Raw genomic sequence first — 22,739 nt, forward strand, 5'->3', positions numbered from 1 at the left:
TTTTCTTGACTTTTCTGGGCATGTTACTTTCATTCTCTCAAACTGGCTTTCACGACGTAGCAGGAAGCAGCAGCTGTTCTCCTCTTTCCTTCTCCATGTGCCACTGAAAGGGACCAAAGCGTTCTCTCTCTCTCTCTTTCTCTCTCTCTCTCTCCTCTCTCTCTCTCTTCTCTCTCTCTCTCCTCAAGTTAACAAATGAACAAAAACTGTAGCCTAAGGAAAACTTTAAATTACTTCAACAGATGTCAGGTATTCTCTCCCAGATCAATAACTTGTGTCCAGGATGTAGAATATGCTTGCAAATCTAGTTCCTATTGGATAAACAACCTTGGGCCAATCAATGGTGGTGACTGAGATTTGTAAGAAAATGGTGACTTCCCTTTTAATCATGTGGCTAAGGAGAGGCAATGGAATATCCCAGGAGCAGATGTTATTTTGGGTGGAGCAGATGATGCACGTTCACTACATGGGTGTAGTGTTAAGTATCTTATGCGTATTACGTAGGAGAGTCTGGCCATAGTATGCAACAACCCTTAAGATCCAGCTCAGTTTATCATCCAATGGCTTTGTCCCCAGGTATAGAAACACAGGTGCTTTGGGCCCATCCTTGAAGAGAAGCGGGATAAAGTCTTACCTTCCTGGTCTTGTTTGCTAATGGTTCATAGTGATGGGAGAACATATTGTAGATGCCATAGAAAGTCCCATTAAAAAATTCTGCGAGGTTTACCTTGAATTTTCCTGTGTAAAATGCTGATTTGACCTCTTCTCCCCTTGTGGGCTGACCCTATTCTCTGCTGCTCCTAACAGCTGCTCTGAAGGGCACAGTTGCTTACACAGCTGCTTTGGCAGAGGGCCCTGGGCAGAGCTCCAGCCTCAGGCTGCTTGTTAACCCCTTAGCAGCTCTTTTAGAAGCCTGGTGAGGGACAGCATTTTACAGGCAGGAGCTTCTCTTCCAACTCAGCTGGAACCAGTGGGATCTATGATAGTGAAAGTCTCCTTTTCTCCTCATTCTTTCTCCCTCACCCTCCCTCCCTCCTTCCCTTCTTGCCTTTCCTCCTTCCTTCCTTCTTTCTCTCCCTTCCTTGTTCTCTCCCCCCCCCCACATCTTTATTTTTGTTGCAATGACAGTTTCTTGCACATATGGGATAACAGGTTGATTTTTTAAAATTAATTAATTAATTTTCTTGGGGGGGGGGCAATTTTTTTTTAAGTTACCTGGTATGCCCTTTCCTCCACTATCACAATTCTGGACTCAAGATATTTTCACTTTACCCTTCCCCCTTAGTAACATTTTAATTTAAAAGTTCCCTCAATACCCTAAAAAATAACTCTGGAATGTTATAATTTCTTTTTTTAATTACTATTTCTTATTGATTTTTAGAGAGAGGAAGGGGGAGGTAGAGAGAGAAACATCAATCAGCTGCCTCCTGCATGCCCTCCACTGGGGGTTGAGTGGTGCTTAGGATGACACCTAACCAACTGAGCCACACCAGCTATAATTTCTTTTAATATTTTTGTTTGCATATGGGGTACCATAAATCAATTTGTCCAATGTTACTGCTAGAGATATAATAAGGAAAAGGTAGATTGTTAGCTATCATCTCAGATTGGTGACATACTTAAATGTATTATTATAATAAAAATATGAGAAATAGACTAGATTCTAGAAAGGCAAGAAAACTGTTTGCTCTACTAAGGCAACCTGCCATATCGGAAGGGCTCTAAAATATGATAGGTTTATTGACATTGATATAAGATAAACAGTGTGTAAAGCCTGTTCCAATCAAGTTGTTTACTCAAGTACTTATCATGTCAGGCATGTGCTGGCCATGAAGGTACAGAAGTAAACAAGATGGACCCTGTCATGCTGTGATGGAGCTAATTCTTTAGTGTAAGAGCCATGACATACTGGTAAACATTTCCCCAACTTAGTAAGTTAAAATTTGTATGAGTGCTTATGAAGAAATGTGCAGAGTGAGGTGGAAATATGTAAAATGGGGATGATTCCTAGTTTGGTACTTGGGTGAAGAGAAGTTTTAGGGCTTGTTTTCCTGAGGCAGGGACATAGAAGGTAAATAGAATGGGAGTTGGAAGTTTGCTAGAGAGAGAGAGAGAGAGAGAGAGAGAGAGAGAGAGAGAGAGAGAGAGAGAGAGAGAACATCCAGGCCAAGAGGAGACTACAGGCTGGGAAAGGGCTTTGGTGTATTGGAAGAACTAAAAGAGTGGTTACAGTATAGTGTGGGGAGGAAGAAGAGAGAGCATGCTATATGGTGAGTCTAGCAACTCATAACAGACCTTTTAGGTCATGGTAAGAATTTTTAAATTGATTTTATATGGAGTTATATCAGTTCGCTATAGCTCATAACAAACCACCTCCAAATCTCAAGAGTATAAGACAACAGCACTTACTTCTTGGTTACACAAGTCAAATGGGTATCAGGCTACAGGTCTGAGGGTCAGCTACAGAGCCCTGTTCCACATGTATCATACAGGAGCACAGGCCCAAGGGCCAGTAGTTACCCGAGGAAACTCTTCATGGTGAGAGCAGAAGCACAGAAGAGTAAGCCTGAGAGCACACAGCAACACAGCTTCTGTTTGTGTCAGAAGAACTAACATCCCGGTGACCAACGTAAGTCACATGGGCATGTCCAGCATCAATGGGGTACAGAGGACCATCTTCTAAAGGAGGCAGAGGGGGGAGGAGGAAGTACTTTTTCTACCATAATCTAATCTACCACAGAAGACACTGAGGGATTATAACCTAGTTGTGGAGGAGATAGAGTTAGTTTTAAAATGGGCATATTGGGGTATGTGGAAATGGATTAGAGCAGTGATTTTCAACCTTTTCTATCTCATGGCACAGATAAACTCCTTACTACAATTCTGTGGTACACTAAAAATATATATTATATATTTTGCCAATCTGATAAAAAAATAGGTATAATTTTGATTCACTCACACCAGACAGCTATTGTTGTGTTGGCTGTTGTCATTTTTTATTTGAGAATTTAAGGGAAAAGAAGTCAGTGCCTCTGACTAGTCAGGTATTTCATGTTTTAAAAAATCTTGTGGCACACAGGTTGAGAATTGCCATAGTAGTCACTGGCTAGAGACACAATGGGAAGTTTTAGGGGAGGAGTTGACGATGTAGTTTTGTATATATTCAGTTTTGATAAGGGTGAGATATCTAAGTGGAGCATCACCCGTGCCATCATATGAATCATATCTTACACACCCAGTGCTTATTTCATAATTTTCCATAATAGTATATGTTGTTGTATTTGCTTGCTAGTAACTAAAAGAAACTGCAAATAGATATTTCAACAAAAATAATTAACTCTACTAATGAATAACTTTATGAATTTTGAGAGAATTGAGTCTAATCTCTTCATTAGGCAAATAAATAAAAATGATCCAGAGAAGTGTTTTATTCCTTCTTGTATAGAAGCATTACTTTGAAAAGCACATCCTGCATGGGTCATTCAACAAATTTCTTATTAAACATTTATGGTATGTTCCATACTTTATTTATTTGTGGTATGAAAATAATTATTAATAACAATTATGAAGGTACAACATAAAATATTTCTTAAGTGCTATGTGCCAGGCATTTACCAAAAAAATTGCATTTTTAAGCATTATCTCATTTACTACTTATAAAGGAAGGAGTTTATGAAGAAACTGAGACTTATAATGGTTAGTAAATTGCCCAGTGTCGATTTCTTTATTATGCTATATTATTTTGGTCCCTGACTTAAAGCATCCAAAAGTATGATGGGAAGGGCAAGTATTACACAAGACATAGAAAACTCTATAGGCAAACATATTTAATTACTAAGTTTAGGGGTTGCAGAATAGAAACTGCTATAAAATTGTATAAATTGGGGAATTAAAATTAGAAGCTTTATGTGGAGTTAATTCATCTTAGAATCAAGATGATAATCTTTTTTGTTGGATATTCTATAGGAATTGTTGAGTAAGATAGAACTTTTACCTTTCTGTATAACTTGCTTGCTGGAGGACAAAAACCTTGTGAACCTTCTCAGAGTCCCTTGGCAACTTCCTTCTCTTTCTTACTCAGCATTCCACATACACTGGGGCCCCATCACTTTCGGACTCTAATGACACCCTCACGATAGAGCATGGGCTCTATTGTCTTGAGCAGTTGCCCAGAGAATGGAGGTGTGCATCAGTTAGATCTTCTTGAGATATACCTAGAAGACAGGAGGCAGGTCAATTCTCTTTTCTCATACTCTAAGGTATGGTTTCTCTTTGTCACTCTTTTTTTTTTTTTTATAAATTTTATTGATTTTTTACAGAGAGGAAGGGAGAGAGATAGAGAGCCAGAAACATCGATGAGAGAGAAACATCAATCAGCTGCCTCCTGCACATCCCCCACTGGGGATGTGCCCGCAACCCCGGCACATGCCCTTGACTGGAATCGAACCCGGGACCCCTCAGTCCGCAGGCTGACGCTCTATCCACTGAGCCAAACCGGTTTCGGCTCTCTTTGTTACTCTTGATAGAATTTTGTGGATCCCCCTTCTAGCACTATGGCGGGGTTTAAATGTATTTCATTATATCATTATGTATTGAAATAAATGAACATATTATAGTGGCATGCAAAATGTGAATTTTAGGAGAGAAAAATATAAGACTCTACAGAAATAATATGCATGCCATAGGCTGCTTTGAGATAACATTCCCCATTCATCCTGGAATTTTCACTTGTTAGCAGTAATTAATTTGGAAAATTGGAGAAACATTGTGTGTGGGCAAATATATATATATAAATATATACACATATATATGTGTATATATATATATTTGTACATCTATAAAGTAAATAAAAATGTTGTTTCAAAAACTGTGTTCTAGGGGGATATAGAAGAAGTGTCTTTCAAAGGAGGACTGTTTTTTAGTTTGGAAGAAAACACTTTAGTGGGCCCTTTGGTTTGCCAAGTTAAGTCAATCCCTGGGGCTAGTGTGGAAGGGAAAAGTTGAGTCACAGAGGAATGCACTCCTTCCTTTTGCAGTGTTAATAGCTATCATCATTCTGCACCGGTTGGCAACTCTTGCGGATTATTATAGCCTCCCTGGTTTGGCCTCCACTGGTTGGGGTTAAGAAGAAAGGAATGTTTGGGCTCTAGAGACAGGGGGGGAGGTTGGGCAATAGGCAGACTCTTCTTTGAACTGACATTGGTTCCAGCAACATAGAGCTGGCTGGGGGTATGACGCAGACTGCCACTCAAAGGGTGTGGTAACAGTGAGCTGATAACCAAATGTTGGCTCTGCCTTTCTTCCCTGAAATTATCCTCTGTTCCTGAGTCTCCAGCTGTGCTTAGGGAGGATGAGGGGAGGTCTGTGTTTGGGAGCAATGTGGCCGAATTCTGGGACAGCATATAAAATGCTGAGGAGACCAGGAGAAATGATAGGGAAATCTGGGGAGCAGCAGATTGGAATGAGAGAACAAACAACAGGGGAATGGGAGCATTTTCTGAGTGTTCTCAGAATTGTGCAGGGCTCTCTATTTTCTGAGGCAGGGGAGTTCAAACTTACTTGTTTATATATTACTAGAGGCCTGGTGCAGGAAATTCGTCCTGGCGGGGCGGGGAGGGACCCCCCTCAGGGGATGTCTGATTGCTGGACATCCCTTTTGCAATCTGGGACCGCTGGCTCCTAACTGCTCACCTATCTGCCTGCCTGGTCGCCCCTAACTGCTCTCCCCTGCCGGCTTGGTCACCCCTAACTTCCCTTCCTGGCTGGCCTGGTCACCCCTAACTGCCTCTGCCTTGGCCCCCGCCACCGTGGCTTTTTCCAGAAGGATGTCTGGAAGGATGTCCAGAAGATACAGGTATATGGTATGGTCAGTCAAGATATATGCGTATGATTGAAAGGGTACCTGGAGTAAGAAACCATGAAAGAATGAACTATGTCACTGTCTGGGAGACAGTAATGCTGCCATCTCTGAGGGGGAAGCTGGGCACACAGGACAGGTGCGGAATTGTGATAAAGACATCTCAATAATGGAATATTACAGAGCAAGCAGAAGGGGGAAATAGAGTGTAAAGCAATAAGAAGATAATGCAAATGAAGGCAGCACGTTTTTAAAAATATATTTATTAATTAAATTGATTGGTCAACATGAACAGATAGGTTTCAGGTGTGGGTTTCTCTGTTACAAGATCTTTATATTGCACTGTGTGCCCACCACCCAAAGTCAGATCTTTTCCTGTCGCCAGAAATTAGGACCCCTTTCTCTCCCTACCCACTTCCCTCTGGCAGCCTGCTGTTTGTGTTCACGAGGTTCAGTTTTATATCCCACAGGAGTGAAATCATATGGTTCTTAGCTTTTTCTGACTGAATTCTTTCACTCAGCATAATGCTCTCAAGGTCCATCCATGTTGTTGCAAATGGCGCTATTTCATCCTTTCTTGTGGCTGAATAGTATTCCATTGTGTACATGTGCCACATATTTATCCAGTCCTCTATCAAGGGACACATCGGTAGTTCCCATGCCTTGGCCACTGTGAATAATGCTGCAATGAACATCGGGGTGCGTATATTTTTGCAAATGAGTGATTTTGCGTTTTTCAGGTATATACCCAGGACATGGATTGCTGGGTTGTATGGTAGCTCTATTCTCAATTTTTTGAGGAATTGCCAGACTAAAGGCAGCACTTTCTAACATCAGCTACAAGGACTTCTCTCTATACCAGGAGGGATCTTTTAAAATAACAAATCTGATTTACATCACCCATCTACTCAAAACACTTCAATGGTTTTCCACAGCCTGTAAGACAAAGTACAAAATTCATAACTCGCTTGGTGAGATCATCTGAGCTGCCACTTATATCAAGCTTTCAACCCCATCTCTTTTCAGTCCGCTCTATGCTCTTTCCACGTCAGCCAATATGGGTAGGTATGTGTGCATTCGTAAACCTTCAGTTCTTTTACACCTGGGGCCTTGTTTTCTTCCACTGGCATCACACTTCCCTCGCTTCTTCAACTCTTCATTTAGGTATCAGATGAAATGGCATTTCTTCTCTCCAGACTAGATGACGCCCCCAGACATGTTCCTGTGCACACCCTGCTTCCTCTTGCCTACTGTTCACCCAGCAAACATGTGTTGAGCCTGGCATTGTTATATGCATGAGAGATACACAGTGAAGGCATCAGACAAAAATCCTTGCCTTCATTACACTTGGAGTTATCGGTTTACCGTTTGTGTCTTCTGTTAGATGCAGCTTCGTGAGGGCAGAGAACACATCTGTATTGTTTCTCATTTACATCCCAGCACATAGTAGTGAGCCTGGAATACCATAGGTGCTTAGCGAATTTTAGTCAAGTGGAGGAATAGTATAGAAGTTGGAGGTTCGCTGGGGCTGGTCTGTAAGCTGGAGGCCTTCAAGTACCTTGGCTGGCAGTTTTCACATCGTCAATGGCAGAAGTGATTTGTCAAACTCGGAAAGTTACAGAACTCGCTAGGAATTATGATTGACATAAAAATGTAGCTTGAGCTATTAGGCAGACACATTTCAGCTTTCAAAGCCAAATATTGATTTTAAATGCTTTAAGGGGATTTGGTGTTGAAGGAAGTAGGATGGATCAGGAGCAAAAGCACCAGGGCCCCAGTGGCTTGTCGGAAGCCTAGGCTGCCCTCCATAAATCCTACTGCAGGAAGTATTTTTAAAACAGTCTTATGTTTGTTTGGGAGCAACCTACAGTTGTAGACGGTTAAGAATTTTTATTTCTCTTACCTCTGTATCTGTTGGCAGCGGAGAACCAAGTGGGAAAAGTCTTTTTTATTCCCCCCAAAATGTGTTCTTTTGTAAATTAATTTTTAACTGCAAATAAACACTGGTTCTGAATGAGAAGTTTGAAAGATAACTCCTTGAGGATAGGGTCTGTACCACATTCATCTCCCAGTGCTGAGCACTGATGCTGGAAATAAAACATTACCTGGAAGTACTGCTTGTCCTTTCTTGATTGAAGAAGCACAGTCTCTTGAATGGAAAAGAAAGTCAAATCAGCCAAACTGGTCATTTTGGTTAGCACAGAAACCAAAAATTATTAATTGGCTAAAGTTTTCATAGTTTATAGATCATTTTTTACGTAGACAGTCAGGAAAAATAGTTAATTAAAATCAAAATAAAATATCTGAATTCAATTGCATTATAACATTTATTTAGTCTACCTACTTTTAGAAGAAAATCAAAATTACAATAAAATAACACATATATGACAAAAACCAGAGAAGAGAAACTAGAAAAGAAAAAAATCACATTAAAAAACAATTTTTGAGAAAAGTCATAGCAATTTACCCATAGCATGACACTTGCCTCTGAGTTTCCTGTTCACCAATGCCAGGAGGAAAACAGGGAGGAAAACATACTTCTCATTGTCCAGTAGAAGGACCATCGATGTCCATCAGGAAAGAAACCTTTCCCTGGGATAATTTATCATATGGGTTTTTGTAAAGAAGACGTTGAGAAATATTGGGACATGATTCTTAATGCCAATTTTACAAATAAAGATGAAAAGCAAATATATGTGAGGTCACTTTTTTTTTTTTTTTAAAGCAGTGAGAGAGAGATGAGGACATAGCATTAAACCATGGCTCTATTGAAGCTTTTCCTGGGGGTGAGATGAGTAGTTTTACGTTTCTCAGGAATGATGTGGCATAAAACTGGGAGGATTAAGAACTGACTATTTTGTATCAGCCTTGGTTCTGTGTGACTCAGAGCCTGGGGCAATAGAGGTGCGTCAGAAGCCAAGGGTGGGATGGTGGATGACTTCGTGCAGCCTTGAGGGCAGAGGCAGGACTCAGCCATGCGGCAGTGGGAGACCTCAGTCTTCACCTCTACTCCTACCTCTGCTTCAACCAGGGATGTTCCTTGAGTCTAAGTTTTACATGTTGGGGCTTCTTGTTGACGTTCCCCTGAAAGCAAAGTGCTGCTGGGAGATGTGCAAATTTGTAGTGTTTTATATTTTTACTATGTAGCCTTCTCTGGCCACACTATTTAAAGAGCACCCACCTGTCCTGACTCAGCACAATTTAGCCTCTTTACCCTTTTTCTCAGCAGCATTTATCAATACCTAAGTTACTATATAATTTCTTCATCTTGTGTATTGGTCAGGGTTATAGCAGGAAAAGTATCCTTGAACAGGGTGATCTCAACTAAACCTACTAGCAGAATGACTGACAAAAGTGTGAGCAAGTCTCAGGGAAAACGGCAGGGGCTAGTAGTGACTTGGGACTAGCAATAATGCTGGTGAAGGTGGGGAGCTGGAAGGAAAGAGTGAAAGAGCGGTTATGGGGATGGAGAGAGGAACCTAGAGAGCACAGCAGCATGGAGAGGGCTGCCTTTGGAGGAAGAATGTAGCCATGACGAATAAACACTGCAACTTTATTCTCCTCTTGTGCCGCAAGTGCCTCCTACTGGCCAAATCCAACTGGAGAGAAGCCAAGTGAGCTTGTTGATGTGGTCTGTACAGATGCACAGATCAGGGGGGAGAAAGCTGGAGAGGGAGTCAGGAGGAGCTCACAGAAGACTTGCACAGAAGGCTAGTTCTCCTCCAACTAGGAATATCCACAGAAGGACATTCCTGTCCAACTCCAAGTAGCCACAGAGGGACAGTTCTCCTCCAAGTACAAATATCCACAGAAGGACATTTTCCTCCGAGTAGAAACATCCACAGAAGGATAGTTCTCCTCCAACTAGAACCCAAGTTCCACGAGGACAGGGATTTTTACCTGTTTCGTTTTCTTCTGTATCCCCTGTGCCTGGCTCATGATTGATGCTCAATAAATATATATATTTTTTTTTGAGTGAAGAAATAGCAGTTGTTTTAATGTGAGTTTAACAACTCAACAAAGGTACTGCAATTACAGGCTACTTATAATAATCATTATGGGAGACACTTTTTAAGTTGGTTCTCTTTGTCTCCCTGACTTACATGAGTAATAAATGCTTGACACTTAATGAATTTTATATCTAAAGATATTTGTGTGTTTGCATATGTGTAGTCCCAAAATGATATATTTAAAATTGTTATGTTATTCACACTTTTGAAATTATTTTCAACCAGATTTTGAGTGGTTGTATTTAGAAGAACTTCTTGCAAGGCATTTTCTGCATATTAATATAATTCAAATCATTAAATGATTTTTATTCCAGATGTGTCTCACGATGCTGAGGACAGCATTAACGCCTTAAGTCCTAGACCAGCGATGGCGAATCTATGGCACGTGTGTCAGAGGTGACACGTGAACTCATTTTTTTGGTTGATTTTTCTTTGTTAAATGGCATTTAAATATATAAAATAGATATCAAAAATGTAAGTCTTTGTTTTACTATGGTTGCAAATATCAAAAAATTTCTATATGTGACACGGCACCAGAGTTAAGTTAGGGTTTTTCAAAATGCTGACACGCCAAGCTCAAAAGGTTCGCCATCACTGTCCTAGACATTTCAACACAGCAATAATCATAGCATAAAACATCAAGCACAACCACGTTTATGCTACTAAACTGGTAAAGATTTATCACAGAGACAACTGTCATGAACACCCTACTGCTAGGGGAAAAAAAAAAAGGAAGGTCAGTGATTTATCTGAATGGACAGACGGTCATAATGTATTCCTTCAAAGTGATCTAATCTGGTCTTTGGCAGGCTGCAGAAATAAGTGCCTCAGAGTGGCGTGTCCTTCGCTGACACAAATGTGGGGTCTGATGGAGGGGCTCCTCTCCCTACCCTGCCCCAGGGGCTGGGCAAGGGCCGAGGTCTGCTTCTTCAGGCATTGGGGTCACACAGCCTAGGAATTACAAAGACCAGGAGCGATGCCTTGACTCACCTCAGGGAGTCTCCAGGACACCCGGCCCATCTGTCAATGTCAGGAGCTCCAGGCCCTGTGGCAGGTGGCAGGGGAGGCCGAGAAAAGGGGCAGGCCGCCCCTGCCCTGGCGGAATCCTGTGAAGTCTTGAGACGTGGGCTCCGTAGAAGGGCTCCTCTTAGGCATGAGAGGTCTCCATCCAAGTGAGAGTGGTAGATTGTATTAATGCGCAAAATGTTTGCTGCCCCGCCCCGGGGTACGGCTCCCCGAAGGAGGGTTTCACATCCCCTCTCTGTTGATGTCGGGAATGGCTGTATGACTTGCGTTGCTGACGAAGTGGGGCCAGAAGCTTGAAGAACGAGCTTGTGTTTGTCACGCTTCATTTGTCTCTGCCACAGACTTAATGTTCCCCGGAGAGTTTGCTCCATTAGCCTGGGTCCTGGACAGCACAGTGTAGAGCTGAGGCTAACCCACAACAGCTATAAATATAAATGCAAAATAGAACTATTTATTACTATGGTAAGCCGTTGAGATTTGGGGATCATTTTTACCACAGCATAACCAAGCATACCTGACTGATACAGGGAAATCATATCTCTCACTGTCCCTATTCGCCCACCCTGCAACGGGAAACAGTTCTTATTGTGGGCAAAGGGCTGGCTAGTAGGGCTCATTGGCCACTAAGGCTACAGACACAATGCAGGCCGATGAAGGTAAAGCAAGGACTGTCAGGTTAATGGGGAGTTAGCAACACACAACACTTTGTTTATTGAGAAACAGTTTGAACTTTTAAGTGCCTCAGCAAGGATATGCCTGCTGTTTCAGGGGCTCTGACTGGTCATTTTGTGCTTCTTGGATAATGCATTGGAAGGGGGTCAACCGGGGAACTGTTACAGCAGGACTATGCCCAAGACACAGAAACCACTGGCATGTTTGGGCTATAAGTGCTGCCACATGTAACAGTAGCATCTGGAATTGGCACTCCAGAAGAAAAAGCATTGGGAGCGGCAGGAAGTGGAAGCATTAATAACTGTCAAGAGCAGGGCAGACAGGCTAACTTAATGGGTGAGCTCAGTCCACTCGGGGCCTGATAAGTCCTATCACTCTCTCTGTCTACAGTCACTGCTCCTAGGAGACATATAAATCATAGCCAATGACCTAATAAAATAATAAGGCTTGTCTGAGTTTTGACAACAGAAAATAATAGAGGACCTCAAATTTAGAGGGAGAGAAATAGAAGGCTTTTTAAAATTGCTTTCTCACTGGAGTAGAGGAAGTCTATAGATGAACAAAAGTTACGCTCCGTCCAGAAGTTGTCAGTTTCCTGAAAATACCCACAAATCTATGACACTTTTATAGAGTTACAGAAGAGAGTCAGGTTAAGTGGGAATGTTTTTCAGCTGGACATTTTCTTTGTTAGATACCTGAATTGTCTCTTTCTGTCATGAAATGAATTTACTGGAGATTAAACTTCCTTTTACTTTACTTTTTATATTTGCATTGTTGCACTGTTGGATGTAAGAAGAGTGGGCTTTTAAATGAGGCAGATCTGAATGTGAGTCCCACCTCTGCTTTGGAGATCCATGACTTGACAAAGTACTTAATTTCTCTGGGTCATTTTCTTCAACAGTGTCGTAGTTAAATAAAACAGTGTGTTAAGATATTTGGCATAGAGCCTGATGCTTAAGGTCTTAATCCTTCAGTGAAGGACTGGTTTATTTCAATTCCTTGGAGTTTTGTTGGAAGGCAGAAATATTATTTTATGCCCAGCTAATCTATCGTTCAACATTTATTTTAAAATATAGACATGATTCAGATCCACACAAATAATTTTCTGTCCATTGTATTTTAACTGAAGAGCTTTTTATAAAGATGAACAACAAAACAAATTTGTAGGGAAGAAGTATGATGCCCAGCTGATAAACACACTCATAAATTAATTAATGCCTGTATATGAGAAAGGGAAGCTCAGTATATAGCAAAAAAGTTATAATTTTATTATGAGGAAAGAGATACAGAAACCTTTAATTTTTAATAAATAACTTTATCAAATCAACTGAAGAAAAGAAACAGTAGAAAAGAAGGAAAGAAAAGCCTGGTAAATATAAAACACACAATGTGACAAGTAATTCTAAATGTTTCAATAATCAAAATAAGTATCAATTGATTAAACTCAGCTATTAAAATACCAATAAAGGATTTCATAAAATACAGCTACTTACTGTGTATAGACATTCCCATAAAAGAAAACCACTAGGTAAAGTACACTAGGATCATAATCAAAACAGAACCTATTATGCAAGGTTAAAGTCAGACCAAAAGGACGCAATAATAGGACTGAAGCAGACCTACGCATGATAAAAGAACAATCCACAAAGAGCATAATAATCATGAGCAAGGACAGACTTGACAACAGAGCTTCAAATATAAAAAGCAAACCACAAAGAGAAGTAGAAAAATCCACAATGATATTTGAATAATTAAATAAAACACTCTGATCAAGCACAGATAGATAAAATAGACAAAAATAAAAATCTGTAAGAATAAATAATATCTGGTTTACTAGTATAAGAGTTTATCATAGGCAGACATGCAAACCAAACACAAAACCTTTTCCCCAATACATGAAGAATAGACATTCTTTTCAAGCATAGATAAAATATTTATGGAAATTAAACATATATTAGGTTACAGAATGTTTCAACAAATTTCAAAAAATTACTATCAGGTAGACCATGTTTTTTTAAAAAACTATAATGTAATTAAATTAGAAAATAATAACAAAATGATAGTTAAAAACAAAGCAAAACACCAGTACTCCTAAAAAATCCATGGGTTAAAGAGGAAACTTCAAAGAAAATGATACAATATTTAAGACTGAGAACCCCCCCACACACACACTATATTTCAAACTTTGTATTATGCAGCTACAATATTTAGGAGGAAATTTATACTTTAGTGTATTCACTTATAAACAATAAATATTATTTTCAAGAAGTGATTTCATGATTTAATTGAAGATTCTATAAATATAAAACATTGAACTTATGGGGGAAAATGTAAGAAGTTCACAACCTTAAGAGTAAAAATGAACAGAGAAAACAACCAAAGAAAAGTCACCAATAGTAATAATTAACAAACTCAAAACCTATTTTTCCAAAAGATAAATAAAAATATATATTCTTATGAAAACTGATCAAATTCAGTACAGAAAACTATACCTGGGTACAGCCTAATCGACTGTTTTGCTGATGAATTTAAAAAGAAATGAAATGGACAATTTTCTAGAAAAAAATGTAAATATTAAAACAAATTCAGAAGAAATAGAAAACCCAAATAAATGAATAACCACTACATAAATGGTATCAATTTTAACAACTCTACTCTTCCAAAAGAATATCTTTTAGGGAACAAAGGATGAGTTGCATAGAAGTTTCAAGAAACAGGTAGATAAACATTTTAGACAAGAAAAAAAATGAAAAAAAAATATTCAACTCATTTGTATAAGAGCAGCATAACCTTATACATTGAAACTAAGTAATCAATTTATTGATAAACCTCATCAATGGATACAGATGCGAAATTAAGAAACAAATTATTAGTATACTAAATCCAGGTAGCAGTATTTAAAAACAGTAATCATGACCAATACTGAGTTTATCTCACAAATCAAGGATAGTTTCATATTGGAAAATTCTATCCAGGTAAATTTAATGCATTGACTTATTAAAAAAGTAAACATATATAAACACCTTAGTAGATAATCATAATAATAATATCTGATGAAATTTAAGATTTAGTTATTGTAAAAACATCCTATTTGATGATATGTATAAAGAATCTTCTTAAATTTAATAAAGGGTGTTTCCTAAAAATCTACTAGCAACAGCCAAACACTGAAAACTATTTTTTTTTCTTTCTTTCTTTCTTTTTTTCCCCCACTGGAAGCAATTTAAATGTTCATCAGTTGGGGAAAGCATAAGTACACGGGATTTATTCATACAGCGGGACACTAGAAAGCGATTAAGTTCAACTATTCACAAAGGTAGCTCTTGAAAACATGAGTGAACAGGAGCAGTATGTCGTTTGCGTACATGCTGTTGAGGGAGAGAGGAAGTTAAACTGAATTGGAGAGGGGAGCATTAGGCTTCACATTTACTTCTCAGGTAGATGAGCAGCGGAAAAGTTTTCGTCTTTTAGAAGCTGTCATTGGTCCAGAATGGTTGGAATGTTGTGAGAGTATGTGGGCACGAGAGGACACAGGAGAATAGCAGGGGCAGATCCTGTAGGACAGGGGTGAGGAACATCTGTCCCACAGGCTGTATAAGGCCCCGGAAATCCTTTGGTCTGGCCCTGCCAAGGCCTTAGGGGTGAGTTAATTAAATGTTTGACCAAGTATAGCAGGCTAATTTTTAAGTTGATAATTTTGTATGGCCCTCAAATGATGTTGTAAATATCCAAATGACCCTTTGCAGAAAAAAGGTTCTCACCACTGAATAGGGCTAGGAGACCATAGAAAAACGCCTTGGAGGTTTTGAGCAGGGGAGTGATAACTGCTTTATGTTTTTTTAAAAAAATATATCTTTATTGATTTCAGAGAGGAAGGGAGAGGGACAGAGATAGAAACATCAATGATGAGAGAGAATCATTGATCGGCTGCCTCCTGCACACTCCCTATTGGGGATCGAGCCCACAACCCGGGCATGCGCCCTGATTGAAAATTGAACCATGACCTCCTGGTTCATAGGTCGATGCTCAACTACTGAGCCACGCCAGCAGGGCTGCTTTATGTTTTTAAAAGACTATCTGTTTCGTCAGTTTGGGTTGCAATAACAAAGTACCATAGATTGGGTGGCTTAAACAACAGACATTCATTTCTCACAGTTTTGGAGGCAAGTCTAAGATCAAAGCCCCAACAGATTCAGTGTCTGGTGAGTGTCCACTTCTTGGTTCGCACATGGCCATACTGTCATGTGTCTTCACATGGCAGAGAGCAGAGCAAGGCGCTCTCTGGGGTCCCCTTTATAAGGTCACACTTACCCCATTCATGAGGGCTCCACCCTCATGACCTAATGACCTCCTAAAGGCCCTCCCTCCAGAAACCATCCTGTTGGGGGTTAGGATTTTAACATATGAACTTGGGAGATCGTGAACATTCAATGCATAATACCATCTCTTTCCTCTATGTCTCACCAACTATTGGTCAATAATATCGCTATTTTTTTTCACTATCAAGATTTACAGCACTTACAGTCTATTCTATAACTAGTTATATCACCTATGCTTTATCTATAGGTTGATTTGAAAATTGCAATCAATCAACACCATTTATACATAGATTTTATGGCAGAATGGGTAGGCCATGTGCTAAATTCAGCTGTACATGGGGATCTGCCCTCTTGGAGTAGGCCTACAATTTTCTGGCATCGATGGAATACGTAATTCTGTCTGATGCTGAGTTTCAGTATAGGAAAGCCCACTTTCGCCATGTACCCATTGCTATACTTACAGCAGTGCTATCAGAGATGAAGCCGACCAGAGTTCGTGCTCTTGGCAGGCAGGCAGCCGAGAGAAAGGAAGGGGAAAGAAAGGGCTAGCTTCTGTTTGTTCTGTGTCTCATTCCAAACTCACCCATCAGATGCATCCCCCCACCTTTCAGGTGGAGGAGATAAGAAGAGGACAAAGAGAGGCTGGCAGTGCTACTTGAGAAACACTTCCTTCCTCCGCAGGGAAGAGTGAGAGGTGCTGTGCCTTACGTCATTCTCCTTTTTGAAGCGGTGCCTCCCACACGTTCTCTCTCCAATCTTCTGGCTTGCTCCTATATCTTACTTTCCACCTGGGGGGCAATCAGGTTCTTCTGCTTTTCCTATCATTCCCAAATGGCTTTCATCTCATACCTGGTTGGGTCTCCGTTGAACCTGTAATTTGTAATCTTGTGTAGTTACCCTCATCTGCTGTGGACCGGAGGACTTGTGGGGTGCATACCGGGGAAGTGGGAGGGCAGAGACTTTGCAGTGCAAATTATGGCCACAGTAAACTCTTCTAAACACTTCATTACACTGTCTGTTGTTCACAGCAGACCTGTGAAGTGACTAGCACCCCTATTTTTTAGCGGCATAAAGTGAATTTTAGGAAAGTTAGATAAATTGCCTCCAATCACACACCTCAAAAGTGGAAGAGCCAGAATTCTAACCTAAAAGTTTTCTTACTTTTGGTCCTATGTTCTGCCTGGAATAACACAATGGCTCATTTGTAAAAAATGTTTCTCTTTCTTTTCCAATGTTTCTTGGTGTGCCGGCCTCTTTCTCGTTGGCCTATAGGTGAGAGAGGTGATTGCTAGTCATTCTAGAGCACAGATATAGCTGAGAATGGCTTTTCTCATATATTTGAGAGAATCTGTATAAAAGCACTTTAATGGTTAAGAGTGCACATAATCCTTCCTTAGCAGGTGTTCCCATTGCACAGTCCCTGATAATCTACACATGACTGATCTTCTCTTTAACTCCTTCTTGTCACATTTGGGCACGTGAACTGAAGCATGGAGCAGCAGTCCACTTCCTGCAGATTTTTTTATCTGGCAAATCTCTCTGGGAGGAAGCACATTATTTCCATCATGCTTTGGGTAGAATAAATTGGTAAATGGGGTTTTCCCAGCTGAAGGGTCTTAGTGCTAAATTCTGCTTCATTTCCTCATCATTCACACCCTCACCTGAACCCACCTACCTTAACTTCAGGATCAGTCTTGCCCATTTCCAGAATTATCTTTTCAAACGATGGACTAATTTGTAAGGAGAAGGAATTATAAAACATTTCAAACATACAAAAATAGAATAGTACTATAAATCCCTATATACCCATAACCCAAAATCAATAATTAGCAAAATTATACAATACTACAATACGTATTGTTTTTTCTTTGCTGAAATATTTTAAAGTATACCTGAGGCTTCATGTCATTTCACTCCTATATGGATTGAAATCAATACTTTTCTAAGAAGTAGGGACTTTATTCTCTAGGTTCACTATTTACCAAGTTATTTCACAGAAACCTCACTCATTGGGTATTCAAACTTCTAATTCAACTACAAAAAATATAAATTAAATGAATCAATAGTTTGTATTTACCCCAATATCTGGAAGAAATAAGTGTACATAATTTACAAAATGGATCAGTGAGTCAGTGGATGCACTGAGTAATGGACCAGCTGGATGGAGAGGCCAGAGGATCCATCTGGGATGGCTGCTTCTCCAACAACTGCTGCAGAGCAGGAGGCTCTGACCTCCCCCTTTCCAGCCAGGCCACCAGAACAACTGCCAAGTCCTGCTCCCTCCTGCCTTCTTTCCACTCAGCTGTGCAGCCACAGTGAAGCCATTCTTTATCCACAGCGACAGTCCCACCTGCTCAGCGAAGGCCTTCATAATTATGGCCTCCACTTGGCTCTCCCTCTAGCACACAATTCAGCAATTACTGTTTTACACATATGTTGTGTCTTCACAGGTTGACTGCAAGGAAACTGAGGGTAAGAACAGTGTTTAGCCTTCTCACATGTAACTTATGGTGCCCAATAATGATGGCACCACTGGTTCTAAATATTTATTACGGAGAAAATGAAGCTCAACTTGAGTTTTCATTTGTGCTGAAGTTATTAGTGTCAAATTTTCTGCTCAAAATCAAGTCATAAGAAGAGAGAATTAAAAAACCCCGTGGAGGCATTTCTGTTTAAGAATAAGGTAGAAGATAGGTCTGGTAGACTTCCATCCATCCACTTGTTCAACCTGCCCTACAAGTCCACTTAAATCCTGCTCTGTCTTTACTTGAACCACCTACACATACGTTTCTTTCTTCTCTTGGAAAAATGACTAGGGCAATTGTCAGTTGTTGGCACGTATTGTGGTATGACCACATGTTTAAGAATCACAAAACCCTCCATGAGAAATCAGCCCTTAACTGGACCTTTACCCAAATCAACAGGCTCTTTCTTGAAGCAGCACCACGGTGCCACCAAGTGGACAGTTTTTGAAAAAATTCAGCTCATCATGAACTGCAGATCATTTTGGAACTGGAGCATTTGTGACCAGCTCATTTACAGAATTGCAGATTTGATACTCTGCATTTGTCTATCTTGGGTGCTTGATAAATTAGAAGAATTGCTTCACTTATGCTTCTTGAAATCCCATTCTCTTTAACTCCTACTTGTGATTTTTCTTTAAGAAAATTCCCAAATGAAAGCATTTATGACATACAATAATATGGGTACTTACCTTATTTTACCATATTTTGAGAGAAAGCAAGTTCCTCATTTTTCCCTGGCTACATGTATAAAAGATTAAGTCTATTTCCTAGAGAGGCCTATTTAAAGGGGAAAAAGCTTGCTTATGGAATATGCATGTTGCCTATGTGTAGACTTGATGTTTGAGATTTTCTGAAGTTAATTTGATATCTTATTATTCAAAATATCAAACAAATGGTGCTGGGACAAGTGAACATCCATGTACCTAAAAATGAACCCCAACTCTTATCTTGCAGCATATACAATAGTTAATTTAAAATGGGTGTGATAATTACAAATACCCCAGGCCTCAGCTGACTGCCCAATTTGAGAAAATCCTTAAAGAGACAAGGCAACTGAAGTACACCTTACTCTCACCTGCTTACCTGAGGCTAAAGGTATCTCACCGCATTTTCCTCAGTAGGGGCCCCCAATGATGACATTCTTTTCTAAAAAATAGTATTTGCTCAATTTAATATTTAATTTTGCTACAAGTCTATCTTGGCTCTCTATAGCTTAGGTCAGTGCATATTATTGTTCTATATGAGAGGATTAGAACATTTTCAAATTTATATCACAAATAACTCATAAAAATGTAGGCAAGTGCCTACTGGACTAACAGCAGGAGGTCCAAGGTCTAAGCCCAGGTATGTCACTGACACCCAGTGTGGCCACATACAAGATACTTAAGACTCTCTCTTTCTTAGTTTCCACATTTGTAGTTAGTAACCCCCATTTAAAAATTTTGTGTATTTCTAAATTTTCTTTAAGGAGCATGTTATGCTGTTAATAAGAAAGCTGGGCAGGATCCCTTAGATCCCTTCCCCGTCTCTTGTTTGATGTTTTCATGACTGTGTGTATTTGCAATTTAATATATTTGAAATATGGACTCCTCGTTTAAAAGCTATTATTTGTGAGATCTCACATTAATTTTGATGAATAATTATGGAACATTTATGAGCTATATCTTCCAAATTTGCTAAGTGCATATTACAACAAACATATTTCTCTATTTTTGCCAAATTTCAAGTTTGTTTAAATAAGAGTTTAAGCACCATATGTACTAAATGTGCCAGCTATAACTACCTCTACCATTTCCGCAAAAGAAAAGGCAGCTTAACCTCAGTGTCCTGCATCTTCGACCACCATGCCATGGGGTCACATAGGATCCATAGATGTAAAGTAACTATAAGGAGACATCAAACTGTAGTGGGGAAACATTGGCTAGCAACCCAAGCCCATGGATTTCAGCCTGAACCTATAACCATACAGGTGCCTGAATATGGAGGAAAAGACTCAATGGGTCTGAGCTTCTGTTTCATTATCTACAAAACTGTGATAATGAACACTGCCCAACACATTTGGTTGCTCAAGGTTCAAGTGAAATAAAATCGCATGCTGGAAAAACCAATATGACAGGAATCTGTCATTTAGTAGGAAGAAACCAAGGAGGCTAAGAAGGTGAGAGATACAGTGGAAGAATCAAGGATGAGGCTTTCTGGCCCCTCTCCCCCTTGTGGGAGTGATGTGAACGGACATGGCTTTCTGGCCCCTCTCCCCCTTGTGGGAGTGATGTGAACAGACATGACATTCTGTCCATGATCCATTTAATGCAGATACCAGGAAGGGAGAGGAGAGGAAGTTGGATGTCACAGTCGAAGGACCCATAGAAAAACAGAAGAATGAAGGGAAGAAACAGGGCAGGAGAGGAGGGGATGAAATGAACACTACATTATCACTTGTGGCAAGCCAGACACTGTGCATGCTATTGTTTTACATGCAGGGATAGCTTTTAGGTTCCCAGTGGGAGGAATAGAACCTTCAGTTGATAAATATAAAATAACTAGAGGCCCAGTGCACAAAATTCGTGCAGGGAGTGGCGGGGCTCAGCCCCGCCTGTACTCTCTCGAAATCCGGAACCCCTCGGACATCCCCCTTGCAATTTGGGATGGCTGGCTCCTAACCGCTTGCCTGCCTGCTCGCCCAACCACTCTGCCTGCCTGTCTTATTGCCCCTAACTGCTCGCCTGCCTGCCTGATCCCCCCTAACTGCTCTCTTGCCTGCCTGATCACCCTAACCACTCTGCCTACCTGCCTGATCGCCCCTAACCACTTGCCTCCCTGCCTGATCACCCCTAACTGCCTCTGCCTGCCTGCCTGATCACCCCTAACCACTTCCCTGCCTGCCTGATTGCCTCTAACTGCTTGTCTGCCTGCCTGATCGCCCCTAACCACCTCTGCCTTGGCCCCTGCCACAGCAGCTTCATCCGAAGAACGTCTGGAATGATGTCCTGAAGGTCATTCGGCTGTCTGGTCTAATTAGCATACTATGCTTTTATTATTATAGATCATTATAGTGAAACAACTAAAGAATAAGAAATCTTCCAATTTACAAAATATAGGAGGACTGTATTCTTAAAAATTGTCCACATCATACAAGACAAAGGAAGGGTGTGAAAAGTTTCAGCTTAAAGGAGGCTAAAGAGTCATGACAACTAATATGAATGCAATACCTAATCTAAGCTGAAGCCTGGACAAGAGAAGACAAAAAGGAACGTAATTGGGTCAATTGACAAAGTGGAATATGGATGCAAATGAGATAACAGTAGTATATCAACACAATTTACAAAAGTTGAAAACTGTAGTGTGGTTATGTAAGCAAATACCCATACTCTTAGGAAACACAAATATTCAGGAGTGATGAGCCATGATGCATGTAACTTATGTTTAAATTGTCCAGGAAAGAAAGAGAGGTAGAGAGGGAAAGAGTGAGAAAATGAGGTAAAATGTTATAAATAAGTGACCTTGATTAAAGCTATATGGAGATTCTTTGTGCATCTTTCTGTAAGTTTGACTTTACTTCCACATAAAATTATTAAAAAGTGAAGCAAATATTTTAATATTTTCATTAAACATTCTTGTCATTATTTTAGCTATAATAACATTTGACATTTGTATGACTGCTAACCATTTAAAAAGTACTTTAAGCCCAGCCGGCATGGCTCAGTAGTGGAGCATCGACCTATGAAGCAGGAGATCATGATTCGATTCCCAGTCAGGGCACATGCCTGGGTTGAGGGCTTGATCCCCAGTGGAGGGTGTGCAGGAGGCAACTGACCAATTATTCTCTCTCATCTTTGATATTTCTAGCTCTCTCCCTTTCCCTGCCTCTCTGAAATCAATAAAAATACATTTTAAAAATGGTACTTTAACATATTTTATTTAATTATCATCATAAAAGCCCCATCTTACAGATAAGGAAAATGAGAATCAGAAACTTCTGAGACCTTGGCTAAATCATATTTTCACTGGCCAGCACAGGGAACAAATGAAGGCAGGCAGGGAGAATGGCTTGATTTGCTCCAAATCACAAACCTAGAGTTAAACAGGTATTGAGATTCAGAGCTCAGTACTTTGTTCTTCTTTGCAGCTATCAAATACCATAAAACACACTTAAATCTTAGACCAGGATTAACCATTATTTAATTACTCTTTGATGATTCCCAAGTCACATAATCTTACAGTGCCTTAGGCTAACATTTATGTATGCCATTTATCATCCTGTAGCTAAGAGAAATAACAGTTGAAAAAATGTTAATCAAATCCTAGAAGAGCGAGACTACCCTTGGAGTAA

Source organism: Myotis myotis, unplaced genomic scaffold (genome assembly GCF_014108235.1).
Source record: "Myotis myotis isolate mMyoMyo1 unplaced genomic scaffold, mMyoMyo1.p scaffold_m19_p_3, whole genome shotgun sequence".
Taxonomy (NCBI): Eukaryota; Metazoa; Chordata; class Mammalia; order Chiroptera; family Vespertilionidae; genus Myotis; species Myotis myotis.